At 37.0% G+C, this 20,485-nt stretch overlaps 1 protein-coding gene across 3 annotated transcripts in view; it reads right to left on the minus strand.

The window, feature by feature from the left end:
- The window catches only part of LOC136872814 (probable 3',5'-cyclic phosphodiesterase pde-5), a 1,073,569-nt gene that overhangs the window by 848,821 nt on the left and 204,263 nt on the right, over positions 1-20,485 (minus strand). The window lies entirely within an intron of this gene.

Here is a 20,485-nt window from a genome sequence, read left to right on the forward strand (position 1 = left end):
AAATCATCAAATTTTTGAGGAGGAGGAACTTTAGGAACAGGTCTGATATTGGCCATTTTCCATACAGCTGGAAAGACTCCTGATTGTAAACAGAAATTATACAGGTGAGCTATAATCGGAGTGATTATATCCAAACAGTTCATTAGGAGGGGATGTGAGATACCATCTGGTCCAACAGCCTTGGTATTCATGCTCTTAAATACTTTGACTACATCCTCTGGGTAAATGTACGAAAAGTGAAAGCGATCATGTTGAGGTACATTTGTGTTCATGTAACCGATGTATTTAATGCTAGTTGTTGATGCATATAAATGCAATACTTGAATAGTGGATCGCTAATGACGTCTGTCATACAGCAGTACGCAGATTAAAGATGACTGCTGAAATCTGACAACGTGTGGAAAAAAAGTGGGCGGTCTTGCGTGATGAACCATGACGCGTGAATTTCTAAAAGGACGCTTTTGAGATTGTGAATGACCCACTGATCGCTTTAGTTTTATATGTGATCAGTGGAAAGTAGGGGTTGCGAGCTATAATTTGATTGTTTTCACGTCGCTGAAAGATTCCGATTACCGGACCTTCATTTTGAGCAGGAGCATGGTTTACCTCCTCCGTGACCATTTTGTCCGAATGCTATAAGTAGAACCGGGACCTAGATACAGTATCCCATTGTCATTTGTGTAGCCGCAGCACTCAAACGTTAGGAGTGAACTTGGATATCAGTGTATGAAGTGTTGTGTCATAGAAGAAAACACATCAGTGCGATGTAAAATATCGCGAAATAAGCCGCGTGGTACAAGATAATGTACAGTATTGATGAACAGAAGTCTTATCTCGACATTTTATATTTTAAATAACAACGACAGTCAGATGCGGCTCATGATGCAATCATCAGTGAAAGGGCAGACGCATCAGGTTGTTTAGAGGTAGTGAGACAGCTAATTACGTTTAGCAATTAATAGTGACCGATCTAAAGCATTTTAAGAGTGAGTGACGTTCAGTAAAACTAAAGAACTATTCCTGATAAAATTAGCGTTTGCATACTCCATGGACACTCGTGGTGATTGTGTGATTAATGGGGAAATGAACAGTGATTTCTACAAACTTGTCACTATTTGCATTAATCTATTTAAAGTTATTTAGTGGATCTTACCACCAGAAGATTCCTTTGAAAGTACATAAACAGTGTTTACTAACTGGTTTCCCATTTTGCCTGTATGTTCGTGAGTGGTCGTCGAACCCCGAGATCTGGAACCTACAAGAATCGCGCCTAAGTGCCTGCAGTCATTTCTACAGGGAACGTCCAGAGACTCAACTAAGAAGACCACAGTTCGAGACATCGATCGTGGTAGGATGAAGAGGAACCCAGGACTATGAGAGAGATGAACACTCATCATGACGGAGTAAAAGTCTAAGGTGTACCTCGAGATGACGACAAACCGTACCCAGCATTTGATAAGTACACCTGATTTGAATACATTAAACCACGAGGTTTGCATGCCAGTAGCAATTTTTATTTTTGTAAATATTAGAATGTTATAATTAATAACAATATTAAATGTAGGGAACACTATACGCGTGTGACTGGGAAAAGATTATTTATTATTTTAATTAGGGTTTTCAAGTGATTTAAGAATAATCATTGATATTTAGCAGGCTTATTTGCATGAATTATTATATAGATCCCATAAACTCTTAGTGTATATGAAGCACATATTTGAGGAGAATAGCGATTTAGCTAAACTTATAACTTCTTCGTAATGTTACTATCTGGTAAATATTTTCATAGTTATTTGAATATGAACTATATGTTTGCTTCAAGGTGAATCAGGTATTTATAAATCCCATATAATAATAAATGATCATTGTAGATGTTCAAACCGAGGTATTATGTGAATTATATAGATATGCGAGAAGAATTAAATAACCTGTAAGAATGGAGTCTTCTCTGTAAATTAATAGAACGGATTTGAGATGCGGTGGTATGATATGGAAGGGTGTAGCTTGTGACATGTTTGAGATGTTGGAATGATAAAAGATTATAATAATTGTGGCTGTTGTGATATATTGAATTAGCCTGAATATATAGCCAGATAATGAATAATAAGTAATGGCTCTCAAATGAATGCGTACTTGATAACGAGCCGAGATGATATAAAGGAAAGAAAGAAAGAAAGAAAGAAAGAAAAAGAAAGAAAGAAAGAAAGAAAGAAAGAAAGAAAGAAAGAAAGAAAGAAAGAAATGAGTTCAATGTGTTTTTGTAAGCCGCAGAGCTAGACACACAGCTATTGCCATGGTTGACAGATTTACTACGTGAGGACTTGTAGGGTCTGAGAGGAGATTGTGTCGTTTCCAACAAGCTTATGTTTACCTGCAGGATCCCTTTCATTCGCCAATACAGTCTCAATTCCATTCTAATGATACGTTATGAGTAACGCGGATAATTTTCTGATTTTGCGAAGGATCCCCTTCCCATTTTTATGCATTAAATTAGCTCGTGATAGGAGTTTCAGATTTTTTACCTCGGAAGCTGGAGTACCTGAGTTCGACCCATATTGGAACGAAGAATTTAACCTGGTACTATGGCTTGATTAAGCCATATCTTCAAGATGAATTGTATGATATATGTTTGATATTTTTTCTATGTAATGTGTTTACGTGTTTTATTATTCCCCAAAGTGTTCTATGGTGAAGGGTTCGATTACAGCGTTGGCTGATTTTTTTGAATATAATTTGTTAGGTAAACCCAGGATACACGTATGTGTTCAGTGTAATATATAATTGGCATGGTCAAATAGACCATGTGTTTGATATGCGGGGATGCAATCTCGTGGGTAAAGTAGATGTACTTGTGATGCTTTCCACAACCATGATAATTAAATACATGACTAATGATGTTAATTAAATACATCATTCATATTAATTAATTAACAGGATGGATGCCATTTAATACCCATTTTTGATCAACTTATTAAAATAATAGATGCCATTTAGTATCACTGTTATAGATAAGGAAATCCACGTATCAGTGTGTATTAATCAAATGATTTGAGGTATGCCAAGGACCAGCTACAACTGTGAATAAACTAAAAGGACGTTAAGGCATACTATATATATATAATTTTTGCATTAGTCTTAATTGTTTCTTTGTTTATATGTTGTAGTATGGCAACATCTCGTGTGATTTTATCAGTATAATCAAAATTTTAGCAAATAATATTTCAACGAATCTTCTCATTTAATAATATTAGTGTATTCCTCTCGTATTAGAGAGAATCCTACTTTCGTCATATTTTGTGTAGTGCCTATTTTCTTTTTCGAACATTCCATTGCCCGTATGCTTTATGAGTTCAGCCGGTGACGCAATGAAAGTAAGGAGGACAAGATTTCAAGCCTGGTGAGTGACTTCTGGAGGTTCTCATCCAACAATTCCATCTATGAATCTGTTTGTGAAACCGAATTATGTAATAGTTGCCCTAAACTACCCAGGATGGGTACACTAAAATGGCGCCCAGCGTGTTAAGGGCAGGTTCTATATTACGTTACGGCACTAAAATGGCACTCACTGTGTAAAGGCCAGGTTCGATATTCACGACACGGTACCACTTAAACGAAGTCGAACGTGAATAGGCAGGTTTTATATCCACGTCACGGCACTATACGATGCCGAACGTGTAAGAGGCAGGTTTCATACCCGTGTTGCGGTAGGTTTAAAATGTCTTCGCAACACAAGGCGCTACAATATTTGCATATTTGAATCTCTGATAATGTTAATTTTATTTCACAAATACATAGGCAGATATTAATGCATGAGTTCGAATATGATACTGTAATAGGGAATACCCAATACCCGGTAGTAATACCGAATCGGTATGGTTAAAACTAAATAGATGGAAATATCGAATTTATTCCGAATAATATTTTTGATAGGAAAGAGGAATACAAAGTTTAGGGAATCAGAGCGTGTGAATACAGCATTCATAGTGAATAAATATGTCGGATGGAGTGCTTAAGCCACAACCAGAGACATTGATATCACACGTAATGATATTTAAATGAGTGACAGAAATAAATTAAGTTATAGTCATATGATAGGGAGAAGAATGAAAAAATCTTGTCTCCATATTAAATGGAAAAGTACACGATAGTCACTCAAAATTATAATAGGCCCAAGAAAATTATAGAGTTTGAAATTCCAGGGAAACAATAAGATGATTTTCCCAAATTTGAGGATAAAGTAACTAAGTATAATTCTTTAAATTCTGCTAGTTACGGGTCTAAGCCAATGGTGATGCATTGTTGCAAGCCTTGGTAGTTTAGGGGACATATCCCATTGTGAAGATTTAGATATCGTGGTTAAGAGGGTATGCCTCATCCTGTTACTCTTAAACTTGTTATGATAAACAGTGCGATGTTGACAGCTCGTAGACGGGTAATTATCTGCTAAAGCATTTTACCAATCTTGAAGGTGATGACATCCAATGTTTATTAAATATACCATGTTTCCGATATACGTAAATTATCGAGCCCAGTACAGGTCGCGAATTTCAGCAATTTTCATTTCTAAGGGGCTAATTTAAAATCATTTAATGAATATATCGGGACAGGATGATTGATAAGTTATACACGTACTGATAGAATCACTAATAATTATTAGGAGGCGTGATACGGCTGTTTTGAAGCTTGTTTCGATGTAATCTGATTATATATTTCAAAAACACGCCTAATCAATATAGGAATTTAAATAATGGTTTGGGAATAGTATGGTTTTGATCGATTTTGGGGGTACGAATTCTCAAAATAGTGTTGTGATGGATGTAGTGAAGGAGATGATAGACAAGTTCATGGCGCAATGGAAGGCCGAAAGTGAAATGCAGGATGAACTTTTAAAAGAATATTTCGATCAGGCCAAGTCAGATATTAAAGAACGTTTTAATCCAATGAAGCAATGTGTCGAACAGGCAAACGCAGATAATTTTCAGATATAGTTTTTTGAATTCACCCCGTCCGTCACTCCTGTTCACCTCCTATTCATCGGATTATCCAAAAACACTAAAATACGTGTTTATTTTCAAAGGAGATACCAAACACCAATTTTTACGTCTATAAACTTTCAAGTTTTTGAGATATAGATATCCTAATTTTTAAAATTCACCCCCTTTTCACTCTCTTAGCCACGGAATATCCGAATATCCTCCCTTAGTGAGCACCTACACCCTAATATAAATGTATCCCCGAAATTTCATTTCTTTATCTCCAGTAGTTTTGGCTCGGCGATGATAAACCATTCAGTCAGTCAGTCAGGACATGTCATTATATATAGAGATATTATTGTCTATGAACTTGTAATTGTTTAAACTCGTCGCTCGATGTTCAACTGATCTGCACGGCGCTCCATAGCGGCTGAAATTTAAAACCTGACTTCTGTTCCACCGCTCGACAAGAGCAGATGTGTCGTTGCTTGTCTTGCTGCCATTCGCTATGGCAGGCAAGAATAATTTGAAACCACCTTAAGGTGATAGTGAGAAAAAAGGGTAGGCCTGTATAGACTGTTTTATATTGAAAATTTGGTAGTGTTTTAATTAAAACTTGTGTGTAAATTTGAAATGCAACTTATGTCTGACTCCGAGTGCCTGCAGTTGACTATAATATTTAGCCTTGGAAATATTTCGAACAAAATAATGTAAGTCAGTACTTCGGGACTGTCCATCACCAGTCTGGTAAGTGAACGTTTGGCTTGATATTACTCGTAACAGACATTATCCACGTAAACTACGGTGCATGTTTCTGCAGTGAGTAAAACGCCAATATGTCTACCTTCGTCGATGTTTTAAATTAATATGTTCGAGAGACGTCTTGTGAATGACGACATAAATTACTACTTACCTGAAATCAATATTAAATCACAAAATAATGTTCAGAAATGATTCGCGTGTGAACTTCTTTGAAAGACTGGTATTTAAATTCGTCAATATTAATAATAATAATTGTGTTCTGTCGAAAACTCATAAAATCTAGTTGAGGTTCATGTACTGGTTCCGCAAAAATTCTTAAGGCTGTCTATCTCCCAAAACTTTACAAGGGTTGAAATTGAAATCGTACTGAATTTTGGTGATATAATAATGATGGTATGTCAAGCATTAATAATATGGAATTGTTTCGAGCCTACAGCATAAGTGTATTAACGGTTAAGGACACTCTCTCACTCTTATTTGCTGTAAAGATGAAATTTTAGGTAGATTCATTATATTTTCTTCCTTCTAAGGGATACTGAAGTTGCTAATTTTCTTAATATTATTTTGCCTTGTATTTTAATATATCTGGCATCTTGCCCTTGTATGCATTGTTACATCAATCTTGAGACCGTTAGGTTGTCTTATTCTTATATTGATCTTATCTATGATATTTCGTCTCAACTTTCATTATTGTCTATTGTTCTGGTAGCGTCAATTCTTGATTTGAGCTTTTTATTGTTATGTGCATGTGTTTATTTGGTAAGATCTAAGGGGTAAGGTATTTTAATTAGTTTTGTGTTTAAGTTTGGGCACTTCAGTGTTCTTGAGGTATTGTACACTTTCTTAATATTTTTCAGGTTTTCCTTGATCTTTCCAGGCCTCAATTATTTTTGAAACGGTGCACCGAGATAAACTAGTTCTTGTTATACAAAAGGTAAATGTGGTAATCTGAAAATCCTATTATGAAAAATGGTAAAATTTAATGTATTGGATTTTTGGGAAAGGTGTGCAACTCTACTAGTGTTCATGATTTTCTCCTTTTCTGGATGTTTTTATTAATCTGAAATTGAGTTCATTAAATTTATTTTTTTATTTTGTAATGTTTTAAAACCTTTACCCAAATATTTCCTTTTTTAATTTTTCTTTCTGTTAAATTCCTTGGGCTGTTTAAACTATTTATGGTGCTTATGTTATTTTAGGTAATTGTTCCTGTTGTTGTTGTTGTTGTTTCCCCACGATCCAACCTCTGTTGAGGTTTTTGACCTTTGGTTTTTGCCCAGATTCCATCGCTTCCCAGTCCTGTTTCTTGTATTTCGATCGAGGCCTACCCAAAGTTGTTGGCATGATTTCGCACTGGGATGGCCTTCTTGTCTCTCTTTTGGTAGCAGCCTACAAGCAATCAAATCCGAGTGTTTGCGGTGTTGTGCCGTCAGTTGTTTGTTGTCCTTGTGTTGGATTGTCGATACGTCACAGAGAGTAATTGTAACAGAGCGTGGTTTTGACTACGCTAGTTGCTGTGACAACCTAAATGAACAATATTTCACGTTCAGAAATGAATATCACTGAAATTCTGTAAATGGTGGTATGCTGCATTACCTTCCTGTATTCTAACTGAGTGTTATCCCTGTCTATTCTTTATGGAGCAATTTAGTGAAATTAACTCTATACACCTTTAATAATTGGTGTGGTTTGCCTGGTGCATTAGTTTCATTCTGACAACTTGTGTTTCATGTTGATCGATTATACCGGTGGACCTGTACCTGATCCTCGTTTGCTGAGGAGAGTTGAGATGAATCACAAGCTCCGAATAAGAAATCTCAGCTGCAAAGGTGCCACTGCTGGTGATGCTGCACTAATTTCCACTGCTGTGGACTTTCTTGTAATCATTCCTGTTTTAGTCGTGATATTTATGAGAATACGTTTTTATTAAGAATTAATTGCACGAGATTAATGAAATATAGAATTGTTTAGATGTACTGGTACGCTAGAGGTACTAAACTGATACGTTGAAGGCATTTTGTGAGTCGAGTACTGAATTAACTTCACTGTGCCCTTATCAGGAGGGATGGAAAATTAGTGTACTGTCCTCTAACGTTGAAAACATAATCTCTAAATTGTATCTCTTTCAGCTTGCAATAGGAGCCAGTCTGCACATCTTTTGTTTGTTGTCTAATCTAATATTTCCCATTGGTAACCTGTCTTCCTTTAGGCCTGTTCTATGCTCAGCTCGGCAGAACGTACCAATGTCAACCTTGTATTGTATATGTCTGTCATCTACTGCTTAAAATTTTGTGTCAGCTGTGAATACGGGATTTCTGTGTCCACTGAAAATCATTCTTCATCAACCATTGCACCTATTCCGCCGTGTACCTCTTCATTGCTTAGCTTACTTATTATATCTCTGGTATTCCTAGATTTGGGAAGGGTACCTATGTGCATTTCTGCCCAAATGGCATAGGGTGTGGCTTCGTTAAGCCACCATATTATTAGCCCGGGTATATCCAGAGACTCATTTTGAGTACCTAACGGGTTGTGATTTTACACAGGTGCTTTTGACTATGCTTCATAAAATTGAATGTATATGGAGATGATTTGGTATTGTCTACCTTAGCTAGTTCATCTAAATTGTAACCTGTCTCGACCTAATTGTGTTTACTTCTTGCCAGGTAATTCTACATTGTGTTTTATCCTTTCTAGTCACTGTCTGTGTCTGTGTACTGAATTTATTCTCTGGTATTTTATTCTATGCTAATGTCATGCATGTAATGTGCTCTTCTTTTCCTCTGTTTTCTGTCTCTTGTGCTTGAATGTATTTTTCATTCTTCCTGATTCTTTATTGCTAGTCCTGGTTGGTTGCTGCATGTATTGATTCTTGGTCATTCTTACCCGTTATTCCAATATATGTATAGCGTTGCTGGTGCCTCCTGGTCGTTGTGTGGGCTCATTTCTGAATTCTAGAATGGGCCATTGTTGAAACGCTCCTTTGTCCTGGGATTTTGGTTGTGGGTCTCGCAATTGTCATGTAGTCATCAGTACACTTCATATCTAATAATGTGGTATCTTATCTTATATTGCCCCTTACCGTTATTGTCATCTATCATATGGTTGTTGACCTAGTTAATTGTTGTATGGTCATTTCTTGCGGACACATTTTTGATATCTCTCCTCCACCTATAATTATGTCGACTAGGTCTCCAGTTATTACCATTACTTCTTTCTTTTATTCTTGGTCATTTCTCCTGTGAGCTTGGTGTTCATGGCTACGGATAGTTTGGGTTACTGTATTTCTGTCTCTTTACTGCTTGTTTCCCTACCTTTCTTGACTCTCAAGGTTATCTGGTTATTCCTAGTCCGTACGTACTGGTCATCATATTTACCATATACGTGTACTGATCATTGTTGTCGATGGATCGTATGGTCTTCTGCTATACTCGAGATGGTCGAGATATTTCAAAATTGATAAATGATTCTGTAATAATATATCCTCTCACTTGTAATTATTCCTTGTCATTCCATCATACCCTACTGTGTCTATGTTTACTAATTCTTCACCTGAGTGACACATTGTTGATTATGTTGTGACTTCTTGTATTTGGAGTGCGCGTTGTCAGCCATTTAATGAGATTTGCTCCACTTGGACTAAGAGCGGGATTAGTTCATTTGTGCAGGTCTTGTTGGATTTCTTCATGCATATTACTGTAGATTATGGGGTATACTTGTTTCCTCTAGCTTGCGATTTCCTATTATGTACATTTATGTTTTACCTATTGTATTGTGTTGTGTCTATGTGTATGGGGCTGAGATAGGATGTGCAGAGGAACATGTTGAAGGGAGACTACAACAATTTACGATCGCAAAATAGATACTTTCATTGGGTACAAACTGACATTTGCCACCCCATCAAATGCAGATGAGGAGATAAACAAGTGTTTTGTAATGGGTCTTGAGAGATCTGTCTATCAGTTGTCTTGTGCCTTCTCCTTCAGAAAACCAGTTGTCAAGTCGAGAACTACACGAACTGTTATTGAGTGTTATACTTTAAGTTGAAGAAGGTTGTTTTCTAATAATGCGGATTGTACCTGACAACAACAAAGCTCACTACAATCAGTGATCACGCATCCGAAAGCTGTTCCTGCCGTGTTCTCAACAATAAAAGAACTCAGTTCCTTGAAAGAGAAACGACGGACAGGACTTGGATAATGTACTGTAGCTTAACATTATAGGCCATAAAAGAGTGGAACTATTAAAGCTGATGTCAAAGACACACATTGAACCTAAGTAGAAATTATTATTGTCCTTACCGGAACTAGTACTGTTATATAAATGCTATGAAATTTTATTCGTCATTACTAGAATTTAAAGGAGATATACTAGTAAAATGTTCAATGGACTAAGTTCCTGCTAAAACAAACCAGATTCTAGTTAATTCCTGGAAACGTTAAGGCCACATGTCTGTGAACACCACAGTACAGTAGTGGAAAATAATTATATTTGTCATCACAATTTGTACAGAATTACTTAATCCAGATGGGAAAAAATGATCATGCGCAATGAATGAATATTGCAGATAGTTTTTAGCCTATCAGTTACAGATTATGCGTCATGGTTCATTTCTATGACAGTTTTTCTTTGCGATCTTTTATAAGGCTGCAAATTCACTCCAAGTTGTTACAAGGGTAAACTCGGAAACTACGCATGTGACATTAATGATATTTTTACAGCATGTAGTTACAAAGTTTACTACAATCATGATATTTGATGAAATAATTTTTATCAATAAAGTTCTAATATTGATATTCAAATTTTCATAAATTTTGTCAAAAATATTTTGCATTATTTTCGTAAATAAAGAGATACATACATGATTATAGTCCATTTTTAAGATAATTACACACTAAAACAGTGTGCCAAATTTCAATAGTCCCTGAATAATGGTTACAGAGGCAGAAAAGTTAATACTCTATAACATACACTTTTACAGGATATATAACAATATACGTCGAGTGTCTCAGTAACTATTAATAGCCCTTCTGGTGGCCATGATCGTTAAGACGTTGAAGTCTGACACCGTACTTAGCTGGTTCGGGTCCCGTTGGTCGAAAAATTATTCCCATCAGAATGTTGGCCGCCAGGGCCTCTCCGCAGTGCTCATATAGAGTGAGGGCATATGACGCTGTTGATGGTGATTTGTCCATCGAATTGAGACGTTAAGCCATGAGCAGACCCCTTGGTGCTATTCGACAGGAGTAGGCTATGTGCTGGCACCAGGCTTCACCCTCTCCCTTCCTACTATCATAAATCACGTCATTCATTTCATTCGATTAGCTCCTGTGATGAGGTTGACGTCAGGAAGGGCATCCGATCATGAAAACTCGTCACCGCATATACGACCCCGGACAGGAAATGGACAAGGGTTGGACATATGTACATGTCAGTAACTATCAATGACAGAACAATGACATTTGCCACAATGTTTTACTGAACTACAGTAGTACATTTATATCTTTATTTATGAAAAATAGGCCTAAACATATTTGAAAATGTATAAAAATTTGAATAGCAATATTTGAAATATTCCTACAAATAAATTATTTCAGCAAACATCATGATCGTAACCTACTTTATACCTATATGCTGTAAGATACCATTCATGTCACATGAGTAGTTTCCGAGTTTACCCTTCCGACAGTTTGGAGCGAATTTACAGCCATTAAAAAGAAGTAAGGATGAAATTGTCGTAACAAATTAATCAAGATGTACAACCAGTAACTAATAGGCTAATTACAATACACGATGTTTATGCATTGCACAAGATAATTTTTGTCCACCTAGAATAAATATCTCTATCTAAATTATGATGGCAAGTACTGTATAGTAACTTTATACTAATGTACTGTGATCATCATAGACATGTGCCCTTGAGCGAATCAGTTCACCACTCGACTCTTCAAAATGCCTGCCACGAGGTTTATTTCAATCCTCCCTCTCCGCACATCATGTTAACATGACTCTAATGTTCTTTGAATCAATTTCGTAATTTCACCAGCTTATTTAATCCTTCCCTTACATTTCGCTATTATCCTGAAAATAAAAAGTAAGTTTCTCTGGAATCGAACACTCAGCTGTACAGTGCAGATGTCAGTCGGCAGCTCTCTAATTTCGGCAAGATCTCCTGAATTTGGTTAACGACACTGACACTGACTGGTAAGGAATTACAAAATATGGTGCCAGCCACAGTAAAGGAATTTTTATACGTAGAAGAATGTTGTAGAGAAATTGCAAGGGTAGAGCCAGTGAGAGTGATACGGTAATGAAAGGAGGAGAGAAAGGGAAATTGAGGGTAAATGAAGTGCGGCGAGTTGCTATGCAGGAGTGAGTGAAAATTATGTGATATTTACGTATTTTGTCATGTTTTAGCCAGTGAAGATCTTGGTAGTAAGCAGTTATATGCACATTGTCAAGTTAAACATGAATCTGAGACAACAGTTCGAAGTTCTCTGTAGTTTCATCACTTGTTTCTTAGTTTCGTCAACAAAGATTACGTCACAGTAGTCGACGGTAGGAAGAATTACAATCTGGACTAGTATTTGTCGCATGTTCTTTGTTTATTTTCAATGAATGAAGCAAAGCAAAAACTTTCTAACATACATTCGCGATATGCTCCATCCAATGTGGTGTTTCAGGCATAGTCACACTGTTGTACTATAAGGAATGATTTCATCGTTTATTACTAGAGGTGGAGAACGTGCACTCTTGATAACGCGTAGGAGCTTCCAATAACCGACAATGATTGCTTGTGTTTTTGACTGGTTTATGAGAAGTCACAATAATTGAAATTATTAGGGGTCCTCCTATTCAATACAAAGACATTTATTAATGTGGACAGATCATATGTCGTTCACATGAGGTACTAGTTTCGACACTTAACTCGTGCCATCATCATCCAACTAGTCAAATCATGCAAACGCAACCAACTTTAAAACAACTTTAAAAGATGAATATTAAATAAAATATGGTATATGATATTGCACTTTAGTATAAAATCCTTTTAAAAATGATGGTGACTCCGTTGTTTTGTACACGTGGTGGTTTGTCCAGCTTGTATAAGTCTTTAATTCTTTAATCTTATGAAAATACGCTGCAGAGTTTTAATGTCTTATGAAGTTGACACTTTGTTTAATCATTGGTTTGGTTCCGAAAGAATATAAACGTGCATTTGATATACATGGTTAGACCCAAATAATTAATTCTCACTTCAATATGGAGTTTTGGAACCCGGAGAAGAAATTAAAAGCCGAATTAGACAAAAGATAGAAGGAAAGAATAAAAATAAATGTCTAGAAAAGACGAGAAACGACTAGAAACGAACTCACATTGAGCAGCCTGTATGATCGACGGGCGGAGATGGACTGATAGATGCAACCATGAGGTGACGGGCCGAGGCAAAGGGGAGGAGAGGAGAAGGGAAGGGTAGAGGCGGAGTATCTGTCATGGAGCTAGGGTGGAGCGGAAGGATGTGGTAGTGGGGGTAAATGATGAAGATATATATTGCGTATGGTTTGAAAGATCGAGTTTTTTTATACTTTTAACCATTTAATTAACAGATCAAGAAAAATTTTAGATCTCTCAGAAATTTCATTTAAATTATAGTTAGTATTGAAATATTGATCGCAATGAATAAAACTGTTTTCGACAATGTTCATTATTTGCCTTGTGTTTGCTATTTGAAGTATCTCAAATTCGTGTTCAATGTCAGTAAACTTATGGTTAGAATCGTGAATGTGTTGGCCTATAGCAGAAAACTTATTATATCATACTGCATAGACGAGCTCTGATTATCTGGTTGTGAAGTTACGTCCTGTTTGTCCCACGTAAGAGGCGCTGCAGTTATTACACTTGAATGTATAGATTCCGGATTTAGAAAATCTGTTAGAGGTATTGACAGATGCTAAATTCTGTATAATTTCTGAAGTCCTGTTATTAGTTCTGAAGAATTTTTTTTCGTTATGATTTTGAAAGAGATTGGTGGTTTAATGAACATCTTTGTTGAATGTGAAAGTAGATGAAATTGTAGTTTTAGGTTTTACTTTTGTGATAGTAGTCTTAAGCCGGTGTCTGAATTTATTATTTCTTTTATAAGTGATCTGTTGTAACCGTTGACTTTGGTGATAGCCCTTATAGTGTTGAGTTCATTATTGAGGTCTTAGCCATAGGAATCGTGAATGCACGATGAACCATGCCATTATACGCTGCACGTTTGTGTGTTTAGGGGTGTATGGAATCTGGACGAATAGTATTGGCAGTTTGTGTCTGTTTTCTGAAGATTCTGTATGATAGAGTAAAAGGGTTTCTGAGAATAGAGAAATCCAGGAAATTAATTACTTTATTATTTTCGGACTCAAGCATAAATGTTGTTTAGCGTCCATGTTGTTTACTTCCTGTAGGGTGTAGGTCGCATTGTTGATTTCTTCATTCATTATAATATATGCCAAAATGAGGATGTTTGGAAAAGTGTAATGACTGCAGCGCCTCTTACGTGGGACAAACAGGACGTAACTTCACAACCAGATAATCAGAGCTCGTCTATGCAGTATGATATAATACGTTTTCTGCTATAGGCCAACACATTCACGATTCTAACCATAAGTTTACTGACATTGAACACGACTTTGAGATACTTCAAATAGCAAACAAAAGGCAAATAATGAACATTGTCGAAAACAGTTTTATTCATTGCGATCAATATTTCAATACTAACTATAATTTAAATGAAATTTCTGAGAGATCTAAAATTTTTCTTGATCTGTTAATTAAATGGTTAAAAGTATTTAAAAAAACTCGATCTTTCAAACCATACGCAATATATATCCTCATCATTTACCCCCACTACCACATCCTTCCGCTCCACCCTAGCTCCATGACAGATACTCCGCCTCTACCCTTCCCTTCTCCTCTCCTCCCCTTTGCCTCGGCCCGTCACCTCATGGTTGCATCTATCAGTCCATCTCCGTCCGCCGATCATACAGGCTGCTCAATGTGAGTTCGTTTCTAGTCATTTCTCGTCTTTTCTATACATTTCTTTTTATTCTTTCCTTCTATCTTATGTCTAATTCGGCTTTTAATTCCTTCTCCAGGTTCCAAAACTCCATATTGAAGTGAGAATTAATTATTTGGGTCTAACCAACTCCATCACATGCACGTTTATATTTTTTCGGAATCAAACCAATGATTAAACAAAGTGTCAACTACCGGGCGAGTTGGCCGTGCGTGTAGAGGCGCGCGGCTGTGAGCTTGCATCCGGGAGATAGTAGGTTCGAATCCCACTATCGGCAGCCCTGAAAATGGTTTTCCGTGGTTTCCCATTTTCACACCAGGCAAATGCTGGGGCTGTACCTTAATTAAGGCCACGGCCGCTTCCTTCCAACTCCTAGGCCTTTCCTATCCCATCGTCGCCATAAGACCTATCTGTGTCGGTGCGACGTAAAGCTCCTAGCAAAAAAAGTGTCAACTTCAAAAGACATTAAAACACTGCAGCGTATTTTCATAAGATTAAAGAATTAAAGACTTATGCAAGCTGGACAAACCACCACGTGTACAAAACAACAGAGCCACCAACATTTTTTTCAAGTTGCTTTACGTCGCACCGACACAGATAGGTCTTATGGCGACGATGGGAGAGGAAAAGGCTAAGAGTAGGAAGGAAGCGTCCGTGGCCTTAATTAAGGTACAGCCCCAGCATTTGCTTGGTGTGAAAATGGGAAACCACGGAAAACCTTATTCAGGGCTGACGATAGTGGGGTTCGACCCACTATCTCCCGAATACTGGATACTGGCCGCAGTTAACCGACTGCAGCTATCGAGCAGAGTACCATCATTTAAAAAAAGGATTTTATACTAAATTGCAATATCATCATGTACCATATTTTATTTAATATTCATCTATGCAGGTGTTACAGTGTGTTTTAAAGTAAAGTCGGTTGTGTTTGCCTGATTTGACTCGTTGGCTGATGATGGCACAAGTTAGTGCTGAACCTACTACCTCATGTGAACGACATGTGATCTGTCCACATTAATAAATGTTTTGTATTGAATAGGAGTACCCCTAATAATTTCAATTATTATAATCCCACTTCAATGCGGCTCATGAAATTTCTAAATATCATTTTATAGAAAGTCGGTTTTATCGTGGGTATTGGCTTAGTTGTTTCATGTTAGCACTTAAATTTTCCACTGCACCTGGTAATTCGCTTATTTTGCATTGGCTGCATATTTGAAATTCATCCGCGTATAAGTCGTAAATACACGAGTTTAGTGTAGAGGAGATGCCATTGATGTATAGCGAAAAAATTAGTGGTTCCAAAACACAGACCTGTGGAGGACCTCCATTCTTAGGTCGCCATTGTTAAATGCTATCATGATTTGTTTTCCGCTTACAACGATCATTCAGATAAGAAATAATTGATCTTACTGCGTACTAGGAACATTCTTCTAGTGATCACAAACTCTTGTTTTAACTGGATAAGTTCTTATTAAAATGTTGATTTTCTTCCTTTAATACAATTCTAGTCAGGAGATAGTAGGTTCGAACCCCACTGTTGGCAGCCCTGAAGATGGTTTTCCGTGGTTTCCCATTTTCACACCACGCATATCTGTACCTTAATTAAGGCCACAATCGCTTCCGTCCCACTCCTAGCCTTTTCCTGTCCCATCGTCGCCATAAGACCTATCTGTGTCGGTGCGCCGTAAAGCAATTAGCAGAAAAAACAATTCTAGGCAGTGCGCTCGACAAACACAAACTCATCGGATTTCAGGTTATTAAAGAGAAGGTTTGAACTTCTACGGTTTTGTATACCACGACCTGATGAATATAGTTCTAAATATATTAAATTTATAAATCAAATAACCATAAAAATGGATACAGTCCACGCTCGATTTAGAAAAGCTTAAAGAAATCGGCAAGAAAAGAGCAGAAAAATCAATCCAAGAAAACGAACACAAAAAATATGATATGCAGTATCACAGCCTGACATTCACTGGAAAAACAACATACCAAATAGTCAGAGCTCTCAAGAAGCAAAGTATGCTCATCAGCTTCTCAACCAAAAACAACTAGGATCAGATTCTATTATCGAGCAAACGTAAGGATCAGATTCTTTTATCGTGTAAACGCAATAGAATCTAATCATGTTTATTTATGGTTGAGAAGCTGACACTCAAACAATACTCCAGATAAAGTTATAAACCTGGTGTTCAGCCTATAAAATCACCTGTAAAAACTGTAAACATGTTACATTGGACACAACTGTAGAGTGTTTGCAATGAGATTTCTAGGTGGCGTTTCGCCTACATAAGCATGGCAAATCAGCAGCTGTTATGCATCTAGATGACACAGGATATGAAGAATAAAATGTACAGCATGCTCTCACCATTTTACACATGCACAATCAAAAGGGATAAGAAAAAAATACATTTTATAAACTCTAGGTATTTTTTATGCCTTTGCTGGCAGGACCTAGAGTTTACAGTGCACTATGTCTTCTGGTATAGGCTAGAGCAATTTTGTTACTTTCATAGATCTGTCTCTGTCTTATCCTTGGCTTTGACAATATGAAAGTGACTGAGGTATGAGCGATGCTAGTATTGCCAATTCCTTATGCAGCCAATCCCTGCTATGAATGGTGTGAAAATGTTGCTCATAGGGTCGGTTGGTGCATTTCAGTGGGCTTGGCAGACTGATATGTAATAGCAACTCTGGCTCGGTGAGGAAAGCAACGAGAAACTACCTCACTCCTCATTTCCCTAGTACGCCTCTTCAGTGATGCCTGGGCCATCTATGACAGCTGATGGCAGAGCTGTTGAGGTTCCCACCAGCGGAAGCGCTGACGGACTGAACATACATACATACAGGTATTTATAGGCATTAATTCTACATCGATAACACATGCTCAACGTTAATATTGAAAAATGATTTTTTTTTAAAGTATAATATAAAGTTTTAGCAGAAACTCCATGTTTCTGAGATGGCATACACGTGTTGCTGAATGAACATAGATGTAACACATTCACAATGTACATAGCCTGTTCTACAATTCTTTGAAGACAATTGTGTACCGAGTAGAGCAACAATTATTATACCGGGTGGTACAGCTGCACCTATTGTTTCCCAAACATATACAACCAGCAAGGCATTAAATGTCTCTTAGTCCTATCCTGCGCATCCTCTTACAGTAATCTTATGTGCAATTAGTCCAATATAGACTTCCGCGCACAATGCAAAAACGGTACACCAGGCAGTAAGTGAGGCCCATCTCAAAAACACTGTACTCCAGTCATTTCTGCGAAATATTACTGTACTGTACAAACCATAGCCATTCATTTAGCTTTCGGTAGAGAATTGCGCACCTGGTTGGTTCAAGTGGTCATTTTCTTTTGACAGAAAAGGGATGTCACGGTATCATAGAAAACGTGATAGGTAAGGACCAATTACAGACATGGAAATTCTAAGTTCCCATGGAGGGAATTAGATATTTTTCCACCAATAGAGCATGTCAAAAAACAGATCTGATGTAAGGCTTTTCAGGCGTTTGCTCTATTAACCAGCGTTTCACCTGCATACACCCCAGAGTCAGTGGGTAGGGTCTGACACATCCCACTCTGATGAGTCTAGTGTCAGACCTAAGACGAAACGCTGGTTAATAGAGCAAACGCCTGAAAAGCCTTATATCGGATCTGTTTAATTACAGACATGTCAATTCACCGCCATTTTGTATGGTCTCATCACACCGAAATTGATAGAAACGCGTTTTTCACAGTAATTTATAATCTATGGCACGCAAATGCTGTACAGCAGATGTGATAGCTTACGCCATGTAATTACTACCGTTACAGCGTTCAATGAACATATAAATAATGCACAAGAGAGTTTTCCACCTATTCAATACTAAGTTGTATTTACAATGTTATTTACATTACATGGAGCTAGTTTCAATCCTACTCGGGGTCATCATCAGCCATATTAAACATACATAATATTTGGCGAAATCCTAAAACATGTTTCTAAGCAGCAAGAATCTTATGAATATATAATTTACAATATGAAGTGTGGTTGAATTAGGCAAGGGCTATGGCGCAAAATGTTACAGATGACATAGGTGAGTAATAAATCTACACTAAACATGCTAAAAAGTCTAGAATAAAAGTACAAATGAGGTGCTCTGTGTTGTAGCTTAAACCTTTTTAGTATGATTATAGACTCGTGGAATTCAGTAGGTCCTGGTAATGTATAACGGTTGTGGGCCGAGTGCTATGGTACTAAGAATGAACACAATGTAAACTGACACATATATAAAAATATACAAGTATGTACAATGTCTGAGTAACAAAATGTGTAGTTGATACTCTCTAGGAGAAGAGTCGACTATACACTGTATCAGCTTAAGCGGAGATTTTTGGCACTTGGTGTATTAAGTAACCAAGCCGTGTTGATTGGGCTGCATGGTTGATTGTTGGAGTTGTGCAGAATGTGAAGCTTTTGAATTATTGTTGAGAAGAAAGTAGACACTGCGCTTGGTGATATTAATTGGTGGAATTCTCAGTTCATAGCGGAAAACAAATTGGACCTATTAAAATTGAGAAAAGCCAGTAAAATGCAAAGTATACGGAAAGAGGAAAAGATTGCCACAAAGCGAATGGACAATACTTAATACACCAAGTGCCAAAAATCTCCGCTTAAGCTGATACAGTGTATAGTCGACTCTTCCCCTAGAGAGTATCAACTACAAATTTTATTACTCAGACATTGTACATACTTGTATAATTTTATATATATATATATATATATATATATATATATATATATATATATGTCAGTTTACATTGTGTTCATTCTTAGTACCATAGCACCCGGTCCACAACCGTTATAATATATTACCAGGACCTACTGAATTCCATGAGTCTATAATCATACTAAAAAATTTAACCTACAACACAGAGCACCTCATTTGTACTTTTATTCCAGACTTTTTAGCATGTTTAGTTTACTTTTATTACTCACCTACGTCATCTGTAACATTTTGAGCGCCATAGCCCTTGCCTAATTCAACCACACTTCATATTGTAAATTATATATTCATAAGATTCTTACTGCTTAGAAACATGTTTTAGGATTTCGCCAAATATTGTGTATGTTTAATATGGCTGATGATGACCCCAAGTAGGGTTGAAACTAGTCCCACATAATGTAAATAACATTGTAAATACAACTCAGTATTGAATAGGTTGAAAACTCTCCTGTGCATTATTTATATGTTATCTCAGTTGAACACGGACCAACAGCATGAAGTTCATAACCCGCGTTCAATGAAGTCATAGAACTGGACCATAAGGCTGTAACACAACACTAACTTCACGAAGCGAGAACTTTCGCTCTTCTCGAGCAGAGTTGTAAAAGCTAGACGTTCAAGCATGAAGAAGCTGCATGTTAGATGTACGTTGATAAGCTACAGGGAGCAGTGAGGGTTAGAAACTTTACTGAGCCATGCTTTTTTTTTTTTAATTTTCATTTCGTACCCTTCTAAGCATCCTTTGCGAAGACTTGGCTTTTCTGAAGCCTCAGATATTCTTTTAAGGAAATTATAATAAACATACCTAATAATTATTGCCGTGTAAGCACCGACTACGGGAAAATTCATTGTGGATACCACCTGAAACATAATGCTGGACTAATTTAACCAAGTAATAGGTAGATACTC

This window comes from Anabrus simplex, chromosome 1 (assembly GCF_040414725.1).
Source record: "Anabrus simplex isolate iqAnaSimp1 chromosome 1, ASM4041472v1, whole genome shotgun sequence".
Taxonomy (NCBI): Eukaryota; Metazoa; Arthropoda; class Insecta; order Orthoptera; family Tettigoniidae; genus Anabrus; species Anabrus simplex.